Below are 25,071 nucleotides of genomic sequence, written 5' to 3' on the forward strand. Positions count from 1 at the left end.
AACTCCCTCTCCCCACACCTCAGCTGCTATCCGAGCAGGAAAAGTAGACTAGAGGGGGGGTAGAAACATGCATATATGTTGATCTAACTACAGTGTGGGGCCAGATCCAGAGTTGTACATGACCGAGTACACGGCTATACGTATAGTTTTCACCCTACAGGGGCTGTACACCTGTACCCGCTCGCCCCGAATCCAGACGGCAAGCAACTCTGCCTATCTCCGAGGCACCAGTCAACGAAACTAACGGCTACGGCACCGTCTTACTCCCGGTCTGGGGCGCGTCCTCCCGCAAGAGGTCGCCCAGGGCTGAGAAGCAATCTAGAATGTAATCCTCATGAATCCTGCGATCGGGGGCCCTAGGGTCCTGCCCTCTCCACCTAACACTGACAACCTATCCTCCTACAGTTCCGGTGCCACGCATAGCTAGCTCGGGCTTGGTCCTCCCTCATAAAGGATAAGTGGTGTGCATGTTTGACATAGTTCCATCACTAGGGCCACAAAGTCAAGTCCTTAATCCAGCCGAGGCGAGCGTCTTCGTCCAAAGCAGCATTCTGTCCACACAGTTCGCAATCGCCACCCCTTACAAGTACCTCCTCTCCTACTCCTCTACTAAAAGTTCCCATAGGAACAGTCATGCACCCGCCATAGGTGCTCGTCATCCATTACATGTGCTCGCAGGGTTGTGCCCAACACACAACCCCCAGCTCCAGATCCGAAGATCGGAGAAAGGGTTCGCTCGCCCCCGCTATAACCCTAATCACCAACTTCTATATGTGGTGGCAACTTCAAGCAAGCCAAGACTATTATAACATGGATTCCCATACCCAAATCTCACTCATAGTAACCATAGCATCTAACAATTCAATATTTAAGTAAAGGAATCAAGGAATACATTAAATAAATGGCCATGCAAGCTCATCTCATCACACACAATTTAGGAGCGTAGCGTATCTAGCAAGCAATGCTTAATTGGTAATCAAAATAAGGATGGGCGTGAACCTGGCAACACCTAGTAGTACTCCTAGGACTCGGGGTAGTCCTGCTCTCCGGTAAGCTCCTCGGCGTCAGGTCCTATTCGTAATTACAGAGAAACATAAGGACCAAAGTGCAAAGATGCACAAAACTCCCCAAAATAAGATCCAAAACAGGGCAACTCCTACTCTAACATGTAGTTCATCATTTTAGAAGAATTATTATGAAACTGGTTTCATAATTTCCGGAGCTACGGTTGATTTATTATGATTTCTCTAAGGTTAAAGCATTTATGAAATTAATAAAAGGATTTTGGAAAATAGAAAAGAAAATCAGTGACACGTGGCAGCCACTGGGCATGCCACATGGCATGCTGATGTCAGCATGACGTCATCCAGGGGGCGGCTGTGCTGATGTCAGCATGGCCCATGCTGACGTCAGCGTTGACCGGGTCAACATTGACCCAGTCAATAGTCAATAGGTCAAGGGTCAAGGCGGGCCCACGCGTCAGTCAGCGGGTCTCACCGATAGGTGGGACCCGCGTGTCAGTGCTGTGTAAAAGAAAAAAAAGGAAAAATGTTAACGGGCTTGAAGTCGAATTGGGCTTCTTCTCTTCTTGGGCTTGTTGTGCCAGATCCGGCCCAATTCTCCTCCTCCTCCTTTCCTTTTCTTCTTCTCTTTTCCCGTTGCGGCTGACAGTCCAGTCCCACGCGTCAGTGGTGGGTGGATCCCGTGCAGCTTGGTCCAGATCCGTTGCGGCCACAGTGTGTGTGTGCGTGTGTGTGTTTTCGCGCGTCATGCCGAGCTCGCCACGCCATGAACGCGACGTCGCGGCGTGGGCGCGGCGACGGCGCTACAACGGCGCGGTGGTGGCGGTGTCACACAATTGCAGTGGCTCGTTGTAAGGATCACCGGGGTGTCCGACCCTAGAGGGGGAGGGGGTGAATAGGGTTGCTAATCGCTTTCTATCCTAGGGCTCAATCTATTTGCATGAGATAAACCAAACACGTCCTACACATGCTAGTTATGACTAAGGTTTATCTATGCTACTCAATACTTACCCCAAAAAGACTTGCAACCTATAGCCAATCCTAATCAAACTAACTAGCAAAGTAAAGGTACGCAAGATAGAGTAAATGCGGGAACGTAATACGGTAAGTAAAGAGGTGAGGGAGAGAATATGCAAACTCCCGTGAAGACACCAAGATACATGATTTAACGTGGTTCGGTTAGGACACTAAGTCCCTCCCTACGTCTACGACCACTTGTCCAACACGAACAAGTGTGATGCCGAGTCTCTTCGCTTGATCACCGTCTTGCGTTCGCCACCAAGGCTCCAGGCAAGCAAAGGCTAAGTGACCCCAAGTCACCAAGACAAGGCCACCGCCACCGTCTCTCTCGAAGCGTCACCCACGGCACCGTCTTCACTATCGGAGCTTCTCACCAAGAGGGGTCTCCTTCCCCGCACAAAGTGTCGTTGCCTCTCCACACCAAGTCGGAGGGTCACACGACGAGTACAATGATTGCTTGCTGCAGCAAGACTTCTCTCAAGCTTGCTCTCTCAAGGGCTAAGCCTAAACAAAGCACTAAGCACTCTCACAAGTGTGCTTAAGCTTATATGATGTACAATGATGCTCTATGGTGGATGTAGTTAATGTTGATCTTTAATAGAACTTCCAGAGTCTCCAGCAACCTCAAATGACCCGGCCTTGGGGGTATATATAGCCCACACACCCCAAAAGAGCCATTGGGAAAGGCTGACAAAATTCCTTAACGCCGTTTAAACCGACGCTCCAGTTTTGTCACCACCGGTTTAACCGGTGAGTGTACTTTCCCTTCTTCTAGCCGTTACAGTCTTCCAATAGCTACTTGATCAATCGACCGACGCTCTTGAAATCACCGTCGGTTTAACCGGTGAGTGCAAGCTCAGAAATCCCCAAAAAATGGAGTCTCTGGACAACTGCACCGACGCTCAATTTTGAGCATCGTCGGTTTAACCGGTGTTAAACCCTAGCCTCAGCTTCTGGGTCCATTGCACCGACGCCTTTATTTTTCCCGTCGTCGGTTCAACCGGTGCACTCTGCTGACTTGGTCTCCACTGAGCCCATTGCACCGGTGAGTACAATTTTCCTATCGTCGGTTCAACCGGTGATAGTAAATTGTCTCTATCTTGTTTGTTTTGACTTGATTTCTTCACGGTCTCTTCAATTCTTATCCCTTGGATCGAAGAGGTTTCAGGGCGCTGCCCTGAGACCCGCGAGGGGCGGCTCCCCCTCGACCCCCGTCCGCTAAGCGGAACCACCGTAGGGGCGGCCCTTCGGGCCTGGCTACGCCTATCTTCTCTTTGTCATCACTTGAACCTAAAAGCCTGAGAATGGTCATCTTAACAATCATATTAGTCCAAGTGTTGTGTTGTCTATATCAATCACCAAAATATTATATTGAAATATGGCATGAGAGGCCATTTTCGCTACACTCGTTCTTGGCCTCCAGGCGGGCGAAGGCCCGGCCTTGGGCCCTGAACTAGCGCGCGAGCGGCTCCAGCGTGGCGTGGCCACGACGAAGCCCTGGCGGCGGGCGCACCGGCGGTGGCCAGCCTCGGCGCCAAGGTGAGCAAGGCTTGACCTTGGACGCCCGTGCACGCGCACGCACACGGCGGGCGCCTGGCAACGCCATGGCGTGCCCGTGACGGCGGAGCAAGGCAGTAAGGCACGCCGGCGGAGCGGATCGGCGGGGGGGGTCCATACGAGGCGAGCAAAGGTGTCGACTTGGTGGCCCAGCCGTGGCTGTGCACACGTGTACGGGCATCGGGCATGCCCGAGCCGCGGCGTGGCCGCGCAAGGCACGGCGGTGCTAGGTGGCGTACGGTGTTGGCGGGCTGCGGGTTGCAGTGCGGCGAAGAGGCTCCAGTCCCTGCAAGTGATCACACAAGAAGGATGGCGTCCTAGGGCTCTCTACGGCGGTCCTGGGCTGCTCCAGCAGCGGAGAAAGGCGGCGAGCAGTGGTAGCGGCGCTCACCGGTGGCTTGATGGCGTCGTGGTTCGATGCCGTGGCGAGGCGATGCAAGAAGGGCTCAATGCTGTGCCATGCCGAGCAGCAGTGGCAGTGTAGAGGTATGGGTCACCGTCGTGGGGAAGCTCCGGCGGTGGCGCCTCCTCCTTCTTCTCCTTCCCTTCCCCCTTCTCCTCTGTTTCTCCCCCTTCTCTTGGTGGCGGCGGCAGAAAGGGAACCCTAGGGGCTCTAGGGTTTCGCGGAGCAGCCGTGGGGGTTTATATAGCAGGGCGCTAGGGTTTTGGGTGTCCGTGGCGGGCCCAAACGCCGAGGAGCGGTGTGGATGGGACGGCCGCGCTGCGGGGGCACGTGGCAGCATCAAGGTGCTTCGTGGCTAGGGTTTTTGACCGGCGCAGGGGCAGAACACGCGCGCGGCGGGGCTCGTGCCGACATCAGAGCCAGGCGCGGGCGCCAGCTACGCCAGACGGCTGGCGGACGATGCGCTCTGTGCGTTGTCGTGGCGCGGGTGGCAAAAAGCAGAGAGGCGCGGTGGTTGTGAGAAGGAAGGGAAAGCAGACAGGTGGGGTCCACCTGTCAGTGAACCAAGGCGGTGAAACGGGTGAGGGCGCGGGGTAAACAGACCGGCGCGGCGGACTGGGCCGGGGTGCGGAGCAGGTCGGTGGGGCGGATCAGGCCGCTTGGCACGGCCGAGTGCGTGGCGCGAGCGCCAGCCGGGCCGCTGCGACGGGTTTGGGCCGGAAGGGGGAAAAGGGTGGTCGGGCCGGCTAGGGTTGGTGGGTTTCGGCCCGAGTTAGATTGAGGGGTTAGGTTAGCTTTTGTATTTGATTTGAATGGCCTAATTCAAATCAAATACCACCCAATTTCAATAAAAAATCATCTAAACAATTTTGAAACAAGGAGAAACAAATAAACTCCAAATAAAACCCAAATATGATACACACTATCATTTAGGTCCTTGAGTTCATGTTAACTTTTAAATTTCTAGGAATTTTGGGAAGGGTTAGCATTAATCCTTAAGTGATCCTAGCTAACATCTCTCCCACGCAAAAAGTTTTTGAAAACTCATATTTTTGAAGATTATAACATTTCATAAAATTACGGGATGTTACACAGCACCACTTTATTTCCACCAGCATATTGGTCATCGGCTCACCATCGATGAAGCCCTTCAGGTACAATGGCTTGAGACGCTGATGCTTCTCCTCCTCATGTACAACGGTGGGTTGCGGATGAAGCACTAGACGAGCAGTCACCTCTTCATTGTCATCACCTTCCTGACGAGCATATCTGCAGGTAAGATGAAAATCATGTTTATATCAGCCAATGCTCTGGGCTGATCGGCCTTCCTCTCAAGGCGCCAAATCTCGGCGGCTTCTGTTTCTGTCCCAAGCTGTTCTTGACACCTGAGATGTTGAACCTTCTTTCCCATGATCTGGTCGAGCTACCAGGATACTACTGGGCATCACCTCTAGGAATATACTCGCGACGGTACAAGGGCTCATCGAATTCTTCAAATCGGCTGTGACCTGTTGATCCTCTTCTAGAACAGTTAGTCTCTCAAGCACTATGACTCCTTTTTGTGTTCGATCATGATGGTTGTGCTCATCGGATCTTCTGTCGCGTATCGACCTTTCTCTGTCATGAGATCTGTATTCAGTCTGATCATGGTCAGAGTTGTTCTACGAAGTAACTATGGGAACCCCTGCAGTATTGATTGCACTCGGGGCAGTGTTGGACCGAAGGCAACCTCAAACCTTTGTTCCATCAATGCATGAAGAAAGGGCAACACCAATGTTTTTGATCTTCCTAGCATCTTTGCTCCTCCTCCTATTGTCTTTGATACTCCCTAGGTAACATCTGTGATGTCAATCTCCTGCAAGGGTCACCACCGGGTCACCACTCATATCAGCCGTCATCCCGGGTCCGTGCTGGGATTCCCTGACTTCAGCTTCTAAAAACTAACCCATCTTGCCTCACTACTGATGACGTCAACACCATCAGTCCGTCTTTCCCAATGTCAACGGATGCACATGGGAATAGACGTATGTCAATCTTCATCGGCTTTTATCATCCTCGATCTGGAACCTCCCTTGCTTGATAGCTGATGGCTGGTTGGACCGACCAATAGAAGATCCTGTACTCGTTCGTGCCATGGGATGTGGAGTTGTGCTACTTGCCCTATTTCTTATTCGTCAACTACTCAGCCGATGGGATACTATGGTTAGAAGAGAGCTGAATTTGCTTCTTCATCAAGAAACCAAATATCTGATCGTCTTTATTAATGTCGAAGATGCTTGTCTCCGTATTGGCTTTGACCCATGGATATGACACAGACTTCTTACCCTTTGTCCACTCCACCAGGCCGATATTGGCTTGTTGCTATCTCATACTGAAGGCAGTCTCAAGCCTTCATTCCAGCAGTGAGTTTGGAAAGGGCAGCGCCAATGATCTTCATGTTCTATATCTTGCTGGCATCTTTGCTTGCTCTCCTGTTGTCTTTGGTACTTCCTGAGTAGCATCGCTAGTATGTTTGTGTTCCCAGACAATGATGCCAGAAAATCTCTGGGGGTATTTCTTACATTACAAATGAATCCGCAAGCGCGCGAAATACTGTTGTAGTATTTTACCTAGGAGTATTGCAGGATTGTCGATTTATATTTCTACAGGGAAGACATCATTTAATGAATAGGTCAGTTGATGAATAATTCTTGATTGGATATTCAATTGTATAAATAGGGGTAAGCGAATATATGGATAAAGAGGTACTGTGGCACACAAGTTAATCAAGCTCAAACTCATGAAAAGGCTAATGCAGCAGGGAGAAAGGAAGAAGAAAGTTATCTGTGTATTTATGTACTTCTAGTTAAATATACAACTTATATCATACATTTATACGATACACATGATTATTCCCAGCTCTAGGCTTCCGGCACTACCGGGAGAACTAGTGGCGGAGCTAGGATGTGAAATCAGAGTATGTCATTCCGTCCGCTGAAGGAAAGATGCTAACGCTCACAAGTCTGAAAGTGCAACAAATGGAAACAAGAAACTTTTTTTTTACTAATAGGTTGGCCAATTCTTGGGTATGCTAGGGCTCATGTGGCATACCATGTAGCTCCTTCACTAGGGGACCGCACATGGCTAGCAGAGGAGCTGCCGGTTGACTCAGACACTTTATAGACCTCCACCCCCCCTAACTGCATGGAGGATTAAAGTGACCAGACACAGCTGTCACCATTTATCTTCTATCTCTAAAAACTGTGGTACAGGACTATATCCAACATGTCAACATTAATATGTCAACATGCCAACATTAATATGTGATACTCCAGTACCCTCGGGATCGACATACATCGTACTACATAGAGAAGTAAGAGCTAAAGTCATATTGAAGAACTCTTTGGCAACCCCGATGATGAGGATAAAAGTAATAGGTATCCCTAAACGCTGGATAAAACTAAAACCCAAGCTCAGCAGATGCGGGGCCCAACTGGCAAGCGCTAAAACTTGACAACCTGGGCATGATCCAGCCCCTGGAAAACGGCCCAAGGCATGTTTGGAGTCTCCTTGAGGGGAAGCCCCGGCCCAATTGAGCCCCGTGAGCAGAACGTTTTGCCTCGTCCGACCCCCACAGGGGAAGTCTGTCTCGCGCGACCCTCGCAGAGGAAGGACCTACGCCGCCACGTCGCAGCCGACCAACCCTGAGGAAGGGGGAGCATCTCCGGACAAAAGGAGGCCCCCGCATGTAGTCGCATCAGGCAAGTGGGAGGCTTGACCACCCACGCCTCGGTACGGGTCACAATGTGCATCGAATTGATAGGCCCATCCCGGGGGAGGGTGCCGCCCAACTACTCCTCCCGGATGTCAGCACTGGAGGACGTGCTGACCGTCATGACAAGGGACACGACTAATCAACCATCCCCTGCAAGCCGCTACGTCATTAGTGCCACACCATCCCCATCCTTGTTCGCCATGTCTGGCACAGCGACAGGGATGGGAACGAATACCCTCCATTGCCATCAGCAGGGCCCACCAGGACCGACAGCCAGAGGAAGAGGGTCAGAGAGTGCTCAACCCCCTGACCTTTTCCCTTTTTCCCTTTCCTCTCTTCATGTATCATACTGTCTCTCCGTTGGACTATATAAAAGGGAGGAGACGGGCCCTGACAAGGGGACAACTCTTTACACGCACCCCCCCACAAAACACAGATACTTAGGAGCCCGTTTCCTCTCTTACCTGTTTGTAACCCCCTACTGCAAATCAGTGCAAGAACACGAGAAGTTCAAACTGGACGTAGGGACTATTCAGCCCGAACCAGTATAAATCTTGTGTCTTTCCTTGCATTACCATCCGAGCTAGTGACGCGCGCACAAAATCACTCGTCGGCGATACAGAACACCGACACCCGAGAACCTAGAGAAGAGTCACTTCAGCCTAAACTCCACTAGCCTTTGGGAAGGCGGTTTCTCACCAGTAAAATAGGTACAAGCATGCACAACCGCAATTTGAGTGACCTGCCATGTGGAAGATAGGGACTAGAGGCCCACACTTGGTTCGGCCAAACCAGGGGCACCACCTCTAGCCACCGTCTTTGGCAGGGTGGCTGGCAAGTGGGCCTCAAGGTTGGTTTGCATGGCCTATAAGGTCGGTTTGCATGGTCTGGCGCTATTCTAAGTCAATTTGGGTAGTTTTGTGGTCCCTTTGATTCATGAGAAGTTGAGGTGGCGTCGTGTGATTCATTGGTGTTATGCTTCTTACCGCATAGGGTGTGTTTATCCTTATTTCTGCTCAATTCCCTACATAGCACTAAATTCCAAGTGACATGGAAACATCATTATTTTAAATAAATATGTATACAAGAAATAATAGCTCTCATTTATTGGAATGATTTTCCAATCCAGTTGATGGTCTATTTTCATCAACAAGGAGCTCGGGATGCGCGCACCCACTATGGAGGGTGCTAGAGTTGATCGGAATCTGGTTGGCGGCGCAGGTGGTTTGTTGACTGCGTACGGCAAGAAGCGATGGAACATGTGTGGTTCAATATATGGTGATTCTTGTGGTGGCCTTGGCTTGCTCCGATGAGAATCGACCGCGCCGGATTTTAGGCGCGGAGACTTTGCGGTGGCTGGCGGTGGGGCTCGGTGCTATGGGGCTCCTAGCGCCGGGGTGCTGAGCGAGTGATGGGCATGTAGGGGCAATTGAAGGTCTAGGGCTCATGGGAAACATGAGTTGTCACCCACACTACAAAAAATCAGTTGATCCATGATGATTAAATTTTCATCACAGATCACTAAAAAAACTGTCATAAAGTAGTATCTATGACGATCTCAAATAGCGTCATGTATTGAGTGTCACAGATCACGCCTCGTGATGTTCTTTAAATTTTCATCATGAATTGCTTGATCCATGACGTTTCCAAACCGTCATAGAATATCCCCCCCAAAGCCCAACCCAAGCCCATTTTCTATGACGAAAATAAACATCACAAATAGTATATTAAATTGCGATGTCACACATTGATGACATGGAGGATGATGTGACTGTTGACTTGGCGATGATGTGGATAGCAATGATGACGTGTAAATTGACATGGTCGACGACATGGCTGCTGACATAGCAATAATGTGGAAAGTGGTGCTAACATGGCAGGTGACGTGGCAATCGACATGGCAGGTGACATGGCAAGTGATGTCAGCAGCACAGCCCATGAGTGGATGGGCCCAATTCATAGTGTGCCACTAAGTTGGGCCTGATTTCAGCTCAAGATTAATTATCAACTAACCAAATTCAACTTTATACACAACCCATTTATTAAAATGGTTCGAACCCATAATTTATAATAAGCAATTCCAGGCCAAATTCACATGAATAAGGTTAGGAACACATAGTTTTTCCATCTATCAGAGCTAGTAGTAACATTCCAAGACAACATAATTGACCAGAATTCACGATACATGGTCGGCAGCACACACATCGGGCAGCACACATCGTGTTCCGATCCTGACTCAGGCTCGACTCGGTCCTACGAAGGGGACGGACCCGATGGGCGGTGCCCGCCTATCAGCTAGCGTACGGAGGGAAGGCTGCGGTGGCCAGTGGTGGCAAAATTGGGTCAGGCCCAATGTGAGCCTCATGGCTCGGCCCAATCCGCCTAAGGGTTTGTTTTCTTTTAATCTCCAGAAAAAGAATATTCCAGTTCAAAAACAAATCCATTAACACAGGGAAATTATTTTAAAATCTAGAAAAAAAATCCTCGTGCACCCAAAATTATCAAGAAAAATCTCGAAGATAAAATTGGAAACGACCAGGCCAAATAAGATATTTGAAGAATGTTAAAAGGTTGTCTAGAAGCTTTTGAAAAATTGGATTAGCTCTAGAGAAAAAGAGAGTAATTTCCAAAAAATCTGGTAAATTTCAAGGAAGCCCTAAAAGATGGATGAACGAATTTGTAAAGATATTCAATCCTAAAATTGAAATTTTTGGGGTTTGACAGACTATATCAACATCTATAGCACCAAATATTTGAAAATATATTTCATGGTCACTGTATGATACTTTTTTTGGTGCCATATATTCTATATACTTCTATAAATCATGCTAAAGTTAAAATAGTTTGACTTAGGACAACAATAATTACTTTTTTGGGGGACTGCTGAGTATACCGTAACATTTTAAAAAATTAGATCATCTTCAAGAGTTCCCAATCTCACTTCCCCATCCTTGCTTTTTTGGAAAAAAAATTCTCTCCAATAATAGTTCTCTATCGGAGTTCCTCATCTCCTGACAATAGAAAACCCCCCTATCCTGTGCGTAAAAATACGCACTCCATCACTCCTCCAGATTGCCCATCCAAGCCGTGATGCTGAGGCAGGGACGGCGGTCCACTTGCCGCCGGTGACCTCGCCGGCAATGAGGCCCGGTTCCATAGCAACCCTGCTCGATGACCAACTCCCTCGACATCGTCTCTACCTCTCCTCCTCCTTCCTGCGATGACCCACGGTGGTGAACTCTATGGCCGACGGCGACCAAGGCTCTTCTCTCGACACCCAGTCATGTTGGGGTCTTTCGGCCTCAAACCCCGCCTAAAAGTACCAACACAACTAACAGATCCTGCCACGACCATCAGCCTGGGCTCTTGGAGAGCCGGAGCTCAAGCTCCATGGCAACCCTCCATGGCCGTGGTGGCAAACTGCGGCGAGGGCCGTGTTCTGGCAACCTGAGGCACGGAACCTCCTGCATGAGAGCCCATAACACCATCTACACCCTTCAAATCACCCAGAACAGCATCCAAGCACGGGGAAGATCCTGCTTACCAGCGGCCCAAGGAAGGAGACAATCACGAGCTTGGAGCTCCGGTGGTGGATTTAACTGAGGAAGGGCTCAAACGGATTGGTCGTGATTTTGCGAGGCGGCGTATGCGAGGAATTGGTCGGTGGTTAAGCAATGGGGATGAATTTACCCATGAAATACAGCTCAGGCAAAGGGGAAGAATGATGGGAGGGAGTCGATTTGGATGAGCTCAGGGGGGTTTTAATTTACGGTTGCCCGTGAGTTTCCGTCCGTATGGTCAATTTCCGACAACTGCAATCTTTCCCTTTTTGGTATGTGGGCACCCACCAAATTCATTCTCTTTTCAGGAAATATTTGCCATTTTTGGGCAAACAATTTTTGAAAAAACTTTGCAAAGAAAATATTTGGTGAGACGAAAAAACTTTGATAAGAAAAAAATTCAAAGAGAAAATATTAATAAATTTAAAAATTTCAGAGAAAAAACTTTTGCAACCAGTATGAAAAAAGTTTTGTAAAAAAATGTTCAGTGAAACTTAGCAAAGGACTGAGCATGCTGGGGAGCACAGGAGAAAGAGACTCCTAGTGAGCAAAACAAAAAAACTACTGTGTTACTGGGGAAATATAACAAGAAACCTTGCCTTGACAATGTTGGGTCAATCAGACTCACCAGCTCTGCCCCTGGTAAAATTCATAATGTCCTGAAAAATGTGACAATGCAGATTGGGCTCGATAAGGATGTGAGCACTGAAAAGAGGGTGACTTCGGTGGATAGTGATAATCTCTCTCAGGAAGACAATATCCCTGCTACTACCTATGAGCCAAGTGGCGACATGATTGGGGATGAAGATTCCTTTGATGTGAGCGATGACAGCGGTGAATATGTGAACAAAGTTAACAAGATGTTGGGATCAGAAGCTGAATCATCTAGGAGGAATGAAATCTGTTCATGGCCAGATGTGATCATCTTGAACCTGTTAAGGCTCTGCAAGGAAGTTTTGTTAACCCTAGTTTTGAGACCCCAGCTAGCTATCTACCTATCCTGCTTGGGGCTGAACTGCCTTCCAAAATGTAAGAAACTGAAGCGGTGTGCAAGCAAAATGACTCTAAGCTGGATATAAAGAACCTCTGCAGCCCAAGTGAAGAGATGGTGATCCAGAGATAGGAAAGAAGAACTTCTGGAAGGCTATTCCACAATCTGAAGGAGGGTGATGATTGCTTCTCCAAGAAGACATCTAGGAAGAGGAACCTGGAAGGTAATAAATATGGAAGGTAATAGATATACTACTTCTAACTCCTTTTCAGCTCTGGATAATGATGAAATAGTTGTTAGATCCACTTCCATGGGTGTGAATCTAGATGTCAATAATTTTGCTTCTATTGATGTTTTGAAACATATGGAAAATGCTAGGGCTATTCTTTCTAATAAAATGTCTCAACCAATAACTGACCTGGTTAATCATGATCCCTCTTTGGAGGAAAATAATGTGATAATTCTAGAGGAGGATGCAGAATCTGAGTTTGATGATTTTATGTTAGTTACTCCAAGGAGAAGTAGGAAGCCTATTAAAAATTTGGATTTAGCCTCCCAAACCAAAAAAAAAGAAAAATCCTTGTGCCACTTCTAACCAGAATACTACGAACAAGGAAATTTCTTGTGACACTACTAAACAGAGTACTAAGAACAAGGAAATTCCTTGTGGTAAGCAAATTACTAAGAAAATCAAAAATAAGAAAAAAATGAATGGTTTGATTTGAAACTTTAGGGGCATAAAAAAAGGTGTTTCCTCCTTTCTCAAAAACCTTATTCTTGAACATAATTTTCATTTTATTTGTCTCCAAGAAAAAATGGTGGAGAATGTGGATGACAATAGTCTAAGAAAGTTTGACCCCAATGGTATATACTTATGGAAATGGATTCCATCCAGTGGTAGATCAGGAGGTATTCTTAGTGGAATAAACACTGATTTGTTAGATGTGGGGGGGGGGGTTGTGAAGGAAAATATATCTTGCATTTAGACCTTGGTGACAAGTAGCTCAAACAAAAATGAAATTTCCTGAATGTTTATGGGGCAGCTCACGAAGTGAACAAAAATGATTTCTTAGTTGAGCTGTCCAGATTCTGCAGTAATAACAAGCTCCCCTTCCCCGGCAACGGTGCCAAAAATGCTTGTTGGCGCCTACCAACGTCACCACCGGGAAAGCAGCGATGACGCCCGCAGACGCCAATTTGGGGTGGCAGTATTTCATGAACTATGAATAAATCCACAAGTGCACGGAATACCGCTGTAGCATTTTACACGGGAGTATACCGGGGTGTCATTTATATTTCTGCAGGGAAGGTGGTGAGTGAAGAGATATAGACTAGTTGATGAACTTTATCTATATTGGATATTCTCATGCTTAAACAGGGGTAAGATATATAACATGGTAGGAGGTAGTGTGACACACACACAAACTATCCTCTGGATAAATAAATAAAAAAAGATAAAAGATGCTCTAGGCCGGGAGCAAGGCAGAAGTTAGAGCTCGAGTCAACTGTGCTAGGCTAGCTATATCTATGCCATCTTATGGTTAGATAGTCAGAGATTAAACTACACAACAGGGAGACCGCTATCGAAGCAACGGGAGGAGCCCGTACATCCCGGCGGCTTTATGCACCTCCTGCCCTCCATACCGAACGTGGAGGATTACTAGGGCTCGAACAGGGCTGTCACCATCTGCCGGCTACCTCTACAAACTGTGGGTATAGTTGACATTCAGCAACTCTTAGCTAATCTAGACACCATGTCTACACTAGTAAGGGATACTCTAGTGTCCCGCACGGAGCCCCCACCCTCCGGATGGACAGACATCACACTAGAGCAAACATATGAATACTTGAGCAGTTGATAGAGTTCTAAGGTTGATATGTTAACCATCGCATGCATAGGGCGATCATGCAATGCAAGCATTGAGCAATAACACAACTATATCAAGAAGCATATATCCGATAACTCAGAACATACTTCAAGCAGATATCGGTAACCATAGTCTAATTCTATTACAAACAACCGAATATTACAAGAGAGAGCTAGTGATGAACCCATACCAGAACTCTCGAGCAACTCCGGCGACTCGAAGACTCCTAGACTTCTCCTAAACTCCACTAAGCCTAAAGACTAAGCAAGAGGTGAGTGAGGTGTGGTGTGTGTGTGTTCTCTTCTCCACCCCCCTTGCATTTATAGCAGGGAGCCACGGGGTGAAACCTGCAGAACCGACCTAGGGGACCTATGAGGAGGAGACACGTGGCTTGGATGAGGCGGTGGGGCCCACGGGCTAGGTCGGCCGACCAGGTAGGTCGGTCGGCCTGCCCGAGGTGCCAACCGCTCCTAGCTTCATCCAGCAGACTATCCTGGGACTCTTTGTCCTAATCCCATTGGTCTTGGCCTGTCTTGAGTGGTCTGAACTAGGTTCTTGGGCTACACTTGGTCCATTTGAGCCTGAATCGTCGCCCTAATAATTTCTGTGTTTTTATGTCGGGCCAAAGTGTGCTTGCAACCTGTATATTAGCTCAAAAACACAACTTGCATTTTCTAGAAGGTGAAGTGTGGTTTAGGGACTTTATTGGATAAAGATGCGTGTAAAAAATGCAAACTCTCATAATTATCTGATCAAGTTGACACCTAGAAATGGTCGTTAGTGAGCGTCAACAAGATCTCCCAAGCTGTCCTTTGCTCGTCCCGAGCAAAGTAGGACAAATCAGGTTGTTGATCAGAAAATCACTTTGATTCGTACCTTACCTGTCATGTTATAGTCTGAAACAAAGATATTCACCTGTAAACTTAAATAAGTTGTCTATCATACCTTTGCACAATTACCTTACTCCTTCATGGGGCTTCTTAGCTGTCTCCTTGTCTTGGGCTGTTGAGAGTTAGAACAGTGCATAGAGTAGTACTTACTTACTCATAGATCTGTAATCCATTTGGAGATACTTTTTAAAAGATTTTTTTGAAAACTTGCAAAGTTCCCAGGATGTCTCTCTCGAGGCACTCATCTTTTATTATCCTCATCAGGGCAGTATTTGCCTGCGATTTTTCCTACTACTACAAGCCCTTGTGGAGCCTAAGGTAGGATAAAAACAGGGCATACTTGCATTCCATATATTGTAAAGTCAAAGAGATGATCCATGGAGAAACAAGTCATGCAATCTCGATCAAAAGGTGCAAGTGTATGAGTGGATGGATGGATGGATGAATGTGGATGGGTGTGGCTTACTCCTTAAAGCATTGGTTTTCTCTCTCGAATCATCCCTATCTATCTCTTTTTTTATTAAGACATGGCTACCCCTTTCTTTCTTTTTTTTGGGTCATGCTTCTTCGGCATGCCATCTTTTCTCTTTTTGGGGCAACCATAATCTGACTTCCATAATCACCAAGACATGGAGCATTTATTAATGGGGAATGGATGGATGGTGGTGCTAATTCCCAGTGTAGGAATGTAGCAGATGGATGGGGCGTGTACGTGCTTATGATCGAGAAAGCATGAAAAGCATCTCACTAGGGTCACACAATTTGACAAAACTCACTAGAACATCAAGCAGCATATGTGTAAGTTTTTTCATGGAATATGACATATGGCTCTGGTAGGACTTTGCGTATCACTGGGGAACTTGCCTTTTTGGATTTTTAAAAACAACTCCAGATTTCAAGCATCACTAGAACAAACTTGCACAATTTTATTTACCATATCTATACTCACAATAACTTAGACTTGGATCAAGCATATGCAACCCACAGAACTTTCAGGTTCATTGGCAAGGTATTTACATAACCAACAGATTTAAACTCAAGAGAACTCTTGTTTCCAAACTAGGCACAACAGACATGGTAGAGCAAAGCAAAAGCTCATCCTTTCAACTTATCATAAGGATTTAAAATATTCTTACCGTGCATGATGAAAAAGGGAAATAAAGCAGTAAATATTTATTTTGTTTTAGAATTTTTTTATCAAATTTTATTTGAAAGCAAATAAAGGGATACAGTTGACTTAGGAGAGGGAACCTCCCCCAAGCTAGCTCTTGGTTTTGGGTCCGAAAAGTAGGATCTTTCTCCATGCCTGATCAGGTTGAGGTCGTTTCGTCCGTATCTGGAGAAGTAGTAGCGGTCGATGACATCTTGTTCTTCTTGCGTCATACCTTCTTGGTCTTCTTTGATGGCGTAGACGGCGCATGAATAGGATCCTCGGATGTAGGATAGACAATCTCCAGATCTTTCCATACTATATTGGTGATGAAATCAGGGATCTTTTGGTCGTCTTCCACTGGCTCGGTTGGTGGAGTATGAATCTCCCAATCCTCCCAAGCTGGCTTGGAGGGGGAGTGATAGTCTTGATCATCCCAACCGGGTTCTGCCCATAACCTCTACTTCTTACTATCCTCATGAATCAGGAATACTTCCCTCTTGTTTTGAAATTTGAACTTCATGGTCTTTCCCATGATGCGGAGGCTGATTCTTTCTGTCCCTACATCAATTCTGGCGTTTGTATCCTTGAGGAATGGTCGCCCAAGTATGAGCAGGATCCCAAGATCTCCTTCCATATCGAGGACTACGAAGTCCACCAATATGTAGGTATTCTTGACTTTTTCCATAAGCCTTTCCACGACTCCTTCGGGATATCTTATCATGAAATCCGCCAGCTGAACACACATAGTGGTAGGAGAAATTGATGGATAGCCTAGCTTTTCAAACGTTACCTTGGGCATGATGTTGACGCTGGCTCCAAGGTCACACAGGGCGTGATCAAATTCACAGTCGAAGATTGAGCAACTGATCACTGGGGTTCCGGGATCTTCTCTTATTGTAGCTGCTAACTTGCCCCACGCACCTCTACTTGGGCGTGTGAGCTTTTCTGTGTAGCTGAGGGGTGTCCTGCTAAGTGGCTCTTTCCACATAGCGTTTATGACATTGACGCTCTCTAGAGTTGATTCGAGTTGCCCCGGAATCTTCCCTAGTTCAGCAGCAGGTGTAGTAGCAGCTAGCTGAGCCAATTGAGTTTCTAGCATCTTGTTGAAACTTAGCTAGTTCTTCATGACGGTGGAGAATCCGTCCATCTTGGCATGGATGGTCTCCATAGATTTGTCTGTAGCGGCCAACTTCTTCTGAAGGGACTCATTGATCTTCGCTTGGCCGTAGACAAGATCTCTCAAGGTAGGTTGGTTAGGATTGAAAGAATTCAAATTTCCATTACCTCCTTGGTAGTATGGGCGTGGTTGATTCCACCCCTGACCTCCTTGTGGACGAAATCCATTATTGTTGCCATTGAGGAATAATGCTTCTTCTTGGGTTTTTGGGCAGTTGTTGCCTGAATGTCCAACATTCTCGCAGATCTCGCACGTCATACGAGTTTCCAAGGCTTGAAGTGTTTGCATTTAAGCCTTTTCTTGGGAATAATCCTCAAATTTCTTGAGGAGGAGATCAATCTTCATAGCGAGCATGTCAGCCTCCTTGACGGAGTGCATTCCTCACTGGCGTGGTTGGAGGCGATCATCGCTCCAACCTTGGTTGGATACCATCTTCTCGATTAATGATGTAGCTCTTTCAATGGTCAGCGAGAAGAAAGCTCCACCCACAGCGGCATCCACATGATCACGGGACGATTGAGTCAACCTGTTGTAGAAGTTCTGAAGAATGAGCCAATTGTCCATTCCATGGTGCGGACACATTAGAATGTACTCCTGAAGTCTCTCCCAAGCTTTAGGAATTGACTCATTTGATGCCTGCTGGAAGTTCGAAATCCGACCACGAAGAGCATTGGTTTTGCCCGTCGGGAAGAACTTCGAGAGGAACGGCTTGGCACATTTGTCCCAAGTGTCCACAGCAGCTTTGTTAGCATAAAACCACTGTTTCGCTCTCCCCAAGAGAGAGAACGGAAACAGACAGCCGGATTGCATCTTGCGATACACTCTTGATAACGAAAGTACTGAAGAGCTCCAGGAACTGCTGGAGATGAGCGCTGGCATCCTCATTGGCCTTGCCACAGAAAGGGCTGGCCTGCACCATCGTAATAAGACCCGTCTTGATCTCAAAATTTTCCCCTCCGGTGTTAACCTCGGGCCCGGTAGGGACCTGGTTAGCAGACGGAGCAGAGTAATCACGGAGTGTCTTCTGGGCCATAGCTTGAGAAGCTGATGATGATGCGATGACTAGTTCGGCTGCCGAGAGTGGTCTCAGAGGTGATACAAGATGAGCTCGCTTCCTTCTCAAAAGTGACTCTAGATCGGAATGAAAGTTTTATGGCAAGTCGAAACCGGTCATACACTACCCTGTTTTCATATTAACAAAGACAAGAAAACAAAGCCAAGTTAGCCTGTTTAGCAAGTGAATACCAATTTCGATTTTGTTCATAACTTTGTCTATATACTTCAATCTGTGCCTTCCCCGGCAACGGCGCCAAAAATGCTTGTTGGCGCCTACCAACGTCACCACCGGAAAAGCAGCGATGACGCCCGCAGACGCCAATTTGGGGTGGCAGTATTTCATGAACCACGAATAAATTCACAAGCGCACGGAATACTGCTGTAGCATTTTACCCGGGAGTATACCGAGGTGTCATTTATATTTCCGCAGGGAAGGCGGTGAGTGAAGAGATATAAACTAGTTGATGAACTTTATCTATATTGTATATTCTCATGCATAAACAGGGGTAAGATATATAACATGGTAGGAGGTAGTGTGACACACACACAAACTATCCTTTGGATAAATAAATAAAAGAAAAGATAAAAGATGCTCTAGGCCGGGAGCAAGGCAGAAGTTAGAGCTCGAGTCAACTGTGCTAGGCTAGCTATATCTATGCCATCTTATGATTAGATCGTCAGAGATTAAACTACACAACAGGGAGACCGCTATCGAAGCAACGGGAGGAGCCCATACACCCCGGCGGCTTTATGCACCTCCTACCCCCCATACCGAACGTGGAGGATTACTAGGGCTCGAACAGGGCTATCACCACCTACCGGCTACCTCAACAAACCATGGGTGTAGTTGACATCCAGCAACTCTTAGAGACACCATGTCTACACTAGTAAGGGATACTCTAGTGTCCCGCGCGGAGCCCCCACCCTCCGAATGGACAGACATCATACTAGAGCAAACATACAAATACTATAGCAGTTGATGGAGTTCTAAGGCCGATATGTTAACCATCGCAAGCACAGGGCGATCATGCAATGCAAGCATTGAACAATAACGCAACCATATCAAGAAGCATATATCCGATAACTCAGAACATATTTCAAGCAGATATCGGTAACCATAGTCTAACTCTATTACAAACAACCGAATATTACAAGAGAGAGCTAGAGATGAACCCATACCAGAACTCTCGAGCAACTCCGGCGACTCGAAGACTCCTAGACTTCCCCTAAACTCCACTAAGCCTAAAGACTAAGAAAGAGGTGAGTGAGGTGTGGCGTGTGTATGTGTTCTCTTCTCCACCCCCATTGTATTTATAGCAGGGAGCCACGGGGTGAAACTTGCAGAACCAACCTAGGGGACCTATGAGGAGGTGACACGTGGCTTGGATGAGGCGGTGGGGCCCACGGGCCAGGTCAGCCGACCAGGTAGGTCGGTCGGCCTGCCCGAGGCGCCAACCGCTCCTAGCTTCGTCCAGCAGGCTATCCTGGGACTCTTTGTCCTAATCCCGTTGGTCTTGGCCTGTCTTGAGTGGTCTGAACTGGGTTCTTGGGCTACACTTGGTCCATTTGAGCCTGAATCGTCGCCCTAATAATTTCTGTGTTTTTATGTCGGGCCAAAGTGTGCTTGCCACCTGCATATTAGCTCAAAAACACAACTTGCATTTTCTAGAAGGTGAAGTGTGGTTTAGGGACTTTATTGGATAAAGATGCGTGTAAGAAATGCAAACTCTCATGATTTTCTGATCAAGTTGACGTCTGGAAATGGTCGTTAGTGAGCGTCAACAGCGGACTCTCTAAATACAGAGCAATTGCTGAGAAAAATCTTTTGGATCTCTGAGTTGTTTAAGATCAATGAAGAAGAAGAAGAGATCTACTGGAAGCAGAGATCACATGACAAATAGTTGCAAGAGGGGGATAATAATACTAAGTACTTTCATAGAATGGCCAATGGGAGAAAAAAAAGAAATGTCATTGTCATGATAGAGGATGGTGACAGAACTATTTAGGGTAATGAAGAGCTGCTGGCACATCCAACCAATTGCTACAGGAATCTTTTCGGCCCTGCCCTCTGGGGTGAAGATGAAAAAGTCAGTGCGGAGGCGAACTCTGTGCTGATCCAACCCTTTTTTGAGGATGAGATTAAGTTTGCTCTCTTCCAAATGGAAAAGAACAAGGCAGCTGGTGAAAGGATCGATGGACCAAGAGGGGGGGGGGGGTGAATTGGGCCGTTTTCAAATTTCTAAGATAATTAAAAACAACCTTAACCTATGCAATACTAGGTAGCCACCAATTCACCAACCGGATAACTAAACTACCTATACAAGCTAAGAGAGATAAAACGAGTAGTAAAGCCTAGCAAGGTAGAGCTAAGTTATGATCTCTAAGTCAAGCACATGAATAAATTGCATGAAAGAAAATGCTTGAATAAAGAGAGTGGACAAGAGACGACCGGATTTTTTCCCGTGGTATCGATGTGTTGGCACACACCCCTAATCCACGTTGTGACACTCACAAAGAGTCTTGTCACCTCCCAAGTCACCGAGACGAGGGCGCTCACTAAGAGTCTCCATTCACCATCCCGGCGTGGTGGAGATCAAGCCACGTACAATCTTCTTCTCCGGGCTCCCACAATCCTTGGCAGGCTCCGCGAGAAACACCTCGATCACCAAGATCGCCTAGGTGATGTCAATCACCAAGGGTAACAAGCTAATGCCTTCACTTGAGCAAGAACCGATCACCAAGAACGGATGCACACAAGCTTCTCTCTACCCAAGTCCTTAATCTTGCTTCTTGATTGATTGAATGAACAAGTATGTGAAAGATGAAGCTCAAGGTGGCTCTTGACTATAGTATGAGTGTTTGGATGTTGCCTGGTATCAAGAGTAGCAAAATGACCCATTGGAGGGGTATATATAGGCAGCTCACACGAATAGAGCCATTGGAGAAAAGCTGCCAAAAAACTGCGTAGCGCCGGTTAATCCGACGTACCTCCAATAGTCAGCGTCTGTTTAACCGATGAATGTAAACTGCCCATTCTGAAAACTAGCCGTTACAACTTGGGCAGATTAACCGACGTATCATCGGTTTAACCGGTGAGTGTAGTTGTCCACTGATCAACTGAAAAACCAAGTCTCTGGACAACTGCACCGATGTTAACTCAAACCTATCGTCGGTTTAACCGGTGAGTACAACTTCTGAAATCCTTGAAAAAACCATCTCACTGGTCAATTGCACCGACATCTCAATTCAAACAGTGTCGGTTTAACCGGTGTATAGAACTTGAATCACCCTGGAAAAACCAACTCTGGACTAATGCACCGACGTTAAATTCAAACACGACGGTTTAACCGGTGTATTGACTTGTCCAGACTCTGCTGACTTTGTTTAACCGACATATAGAAAAATGAGAGCATCGGTTAAACCGGTGTTAAAGACTTTTTCTGATTTTGCCTTTTCTGATTTGAGTCTTGAATGAAATCCAAATATTCTTGAGATATAAGTTGAAAGCCACTTATTTGAACTTCTAGGAACCTGAGTGACCATAGTGTGCATCCATTTTTGATTGACCATGTCCATGCTCAAGTTACTTGGCCTTAACCCCTCTTAATAGTGCGATCACTACAAAACTATAAAACCTATACTAACCTAAGTGTCCTTCTCAACCTTATGACACTTAGGACTAAAAAGATCCTTAGTCTTGACATATATAAGAGTTGAACATGAGATCGCCTTTTTTGAATAATGAAATTGAGGGGCCTCTTTTGACATATGACCAAATGAGCGATAATGATCTATTAAGCTGCACAAACTCATTAGTCACAATAATGGTTGTCATTAATCACCGAAACATACCTTGAGGGCCTAGATGCTTACAATCTTCCCCTTTTTGGTGATTGATGACAACACAAACATAAATAACGAGAGAGCGAGAAAGATAAAACAAGATAAACACAAGCAAACTCGAAGAAGGACCAAAGAGCTCAACGGCTCAAACAAAATCCATAGATATGTCTCAAACCACAGCATACTAAAGCGACAAATGTACATATCCATGAACTAACACCAAATGTGATACAAAGAATCAAAGTCCTGATAACTACTCGCTCTCTCTATCTCTACCCTCCCCCTGACTCCAACTCCTCCTGACTCTCTCCCCCTTTGGTGTCAAAGCACCAAAAGGCGAGCTACTGATCCGACTGTCGTGGCACGGCAAGGAAGCGGTCCGGGTCTTCGTCGTCCTCGTCGTCGGACGGTGTACCCTTGGTGACAGACGGGAGCTGCTGGTCAGAACTGCCTGCTGGATCTGAAGTGACTGGGGGTGTAGCTGTGGTAGAGGCTCTCGTGCTAGCACTGCCTGGAAGAGGGTCCGTAGACGTGGTAACCGGCTCAGCAGAAGAAGTGTCAACATCTAACGTAGTGAGTGCTGAAGCTGCCGGCTGTGTCGACTGCTGAAGTAAGGACCCCTCTCCTCCTCCCCCTGAAAGTAGTGTCTGTGGAACGACGGGGAGAGCGACTGTTGACGGTGAGTCCTGGAAGAGTGTGGTCGCTGGCAGTGGCGAGAACAGTGGACGACCGGCAGACCCAAGTAGTGCAGACATCGAGAACGTGGTCTCCGGTGTCGCTGTAGTAGCTGGAGCTGCAGAAGGGGCTGGAGGAGGAGCTGGTGTGACCGCAAGCTGAGGTGCTGCAACACCCTGAAGTCCTGGCTGCTGCGGGGCGAGTCCGGTGTGAGAGTAAAGCTGTGAGATCATCCCGAACATCGCCATCATGCCCTGCTGCATCTGCTGGAAATGAGCGTCTGTCCTCTGAGAGACTCTGTCAATAAGCCCGACAAAACGCTCCTCGGTCGCAGCCCGCTCTCGGGCGGCCTCCCTCTATATAGCAGCAAGCTGAGCCTCATGAGCTCTCCTGGCCTCCTCCTGTGCAAGCCGGTCCTCTCTCTGCTGAGTCACAAGCTGCTGTAGAAGTGCGGTGAGCTCGGACAGCTGAGACACCTGGGACTCAGAGACTGTAGCAGCAGCGGCTGACTCTGGGGCTGGCTCTCTGGACCCCCCTGCCTCGTGGTCGTGACTAGCTGGGGCTGCTGCAGGGAAGTATTCCACGTCCTCGGAGGAGTCTGACTCAAGCTCAGACCAGTGTATCTCATCCTCTCCTCCGGGAAGCTGTGCCTCGGCGGCTAGCAGTGCCTCGTCCTCCTGTGCCACACGGGCCTGTGCCTCTGGTGACAACTGTGCCATGGCAGCTCTATCGGCCTGTCTGCCTCTCCTCCGGTCCTGTGGTGCTGTCGGACGGTAAACTGGGAACCGGGGAGCCTCGTCCTGACGGTAGACTGCACTGACGGGTGACTCAGCTGGCACGATCATAGAACAGATATAGCTGATCCAGTGAGCATACGGAAACTGATGCACGACACCCATCCCGTCAGTGATAACATCCTCGATCTCAGCCAAGATGAAGTCAACTATATCAAACGACTCATGAGTGAGGATGTGTAGAAGCAGGAGCTGCTGCAGTCCTGTAAACCCCTCTGGGTAGCCACTCCTCGGTAGCAAAGTCCTCCGGAGTGCCATGTGTACTTTGTATGCCTCTGGGGTCAGCAGGCTGGGAACTCTGGCGTAGGAGGCAGGGAACGGCTGGCGGAAGCACTGAGAGATCGCCTCGTGAGAAGGTGCAATCCCGCCAATCATAGCTCTGCGCGGTGGATCTGCATCTCCGTAAACCATCTCGTGCAGGGAGACGTCCACCAAGTCAACTTCGAGAATCCCTGCTATAGTCGCCCTCGACAGACCAAAGACCTGGCCTCCAAAAACAAAGTGTACTGCTCGACGCTCGGGAGCGATCCAGGCCGTGATATAGAAGACTCTGACCCAGTCCTCGATATATCTGTTCTACTCAATCTGGAGTAACCTGGGCAGGCCCCTGAAGTGAGCGAAGTGCTCTCTGACGTCTGCTCCCCCTGCGGCTGTCCTCAGTGACACCCAGTCAAGCACTCTATGCGGGAAGATCCTGTGGCCCTGCCTCTGGTAGGTCTCGTAGAAACTGGCCTGAAGAAGCGTCCAGAACCTACGGTCGACCCTGCTATCACGGGTCACGGGAAACCAGTCCTCCTCCTGAACACTCCACCTGAGCCTCTTGACCTTCGCCGCATTGGCCTTGGTCAAGTTCTGGAGCAGCACACCTGGCTCCAGACGCACAACAGTGTCCATACGGAACACTGCGCGCTCGGCCTCTAGGGCCTCGGCTCTACGAGCTGCTGCTGTGGACCTGCGAGGCTCCTGTGGCTGGTGACCTCCTCGCGTCCTCGGTCCAGTGCGACGCTCGGTCGCCGGAGAAGACTCTCCCGCTGGGGATGTCTGCCGAGTGCGGCTAGAACGTCGTAGAGTCGGTGACTCCTGTGTGCCCTGCCCCTGCGACTGCTCAGACTGCTCTGCCTCTGTATCTGCATCTGACTCTGCAGCTGAAAGTGAACGATCTGACTCTGCTGCTGCTGCCTCAGTCGTGGCTCTGGTGGCCCTGGCACCTCTGACTCTGCCCATACCTCGACCTCGGGCCCTGCCCCTGGCTGGCGGATCCCTGATCGCAAACGGGCGAGCGCGGCCTGACGCCTGCTCCTCGGCCAC

The 25,071-nt window shown here is 48.0% G+C and overlaps 1 non-coding gene across 1 annotated transcript; it reads left to right on the forward strand.

Moving 5' to 3' along the window:
* The first annotated feature begins 17,957 nt into the window (after nt 1-17,957).
* On the forward strand, nt 17,958-18,064 carry LOC120696319. Its single transcript, XR_005684096.1, has one exon. It is a non-coding gene; the product is annotated as a small nucleolar RNA R71 (small nucleolar RNA).
* The last annotated feature ends 7,007 nt before the right edge of the window (nt 18,065-25,071 follow it).

This window comes from Panicum virgatum, chromosome 2K (assembly GCF_016808335.1).
Source record: "Panicum virgatum strain AP13 chromosome 2K, P.virgatum_v5, whole genome shotgun sequence".
Taxonomy (NCBI): Eukaryota; Viridiplantae; Streptophyta; class Magnoliopsida; order Poales; family Poaceae; genus Panicum; species Panicum virgatum.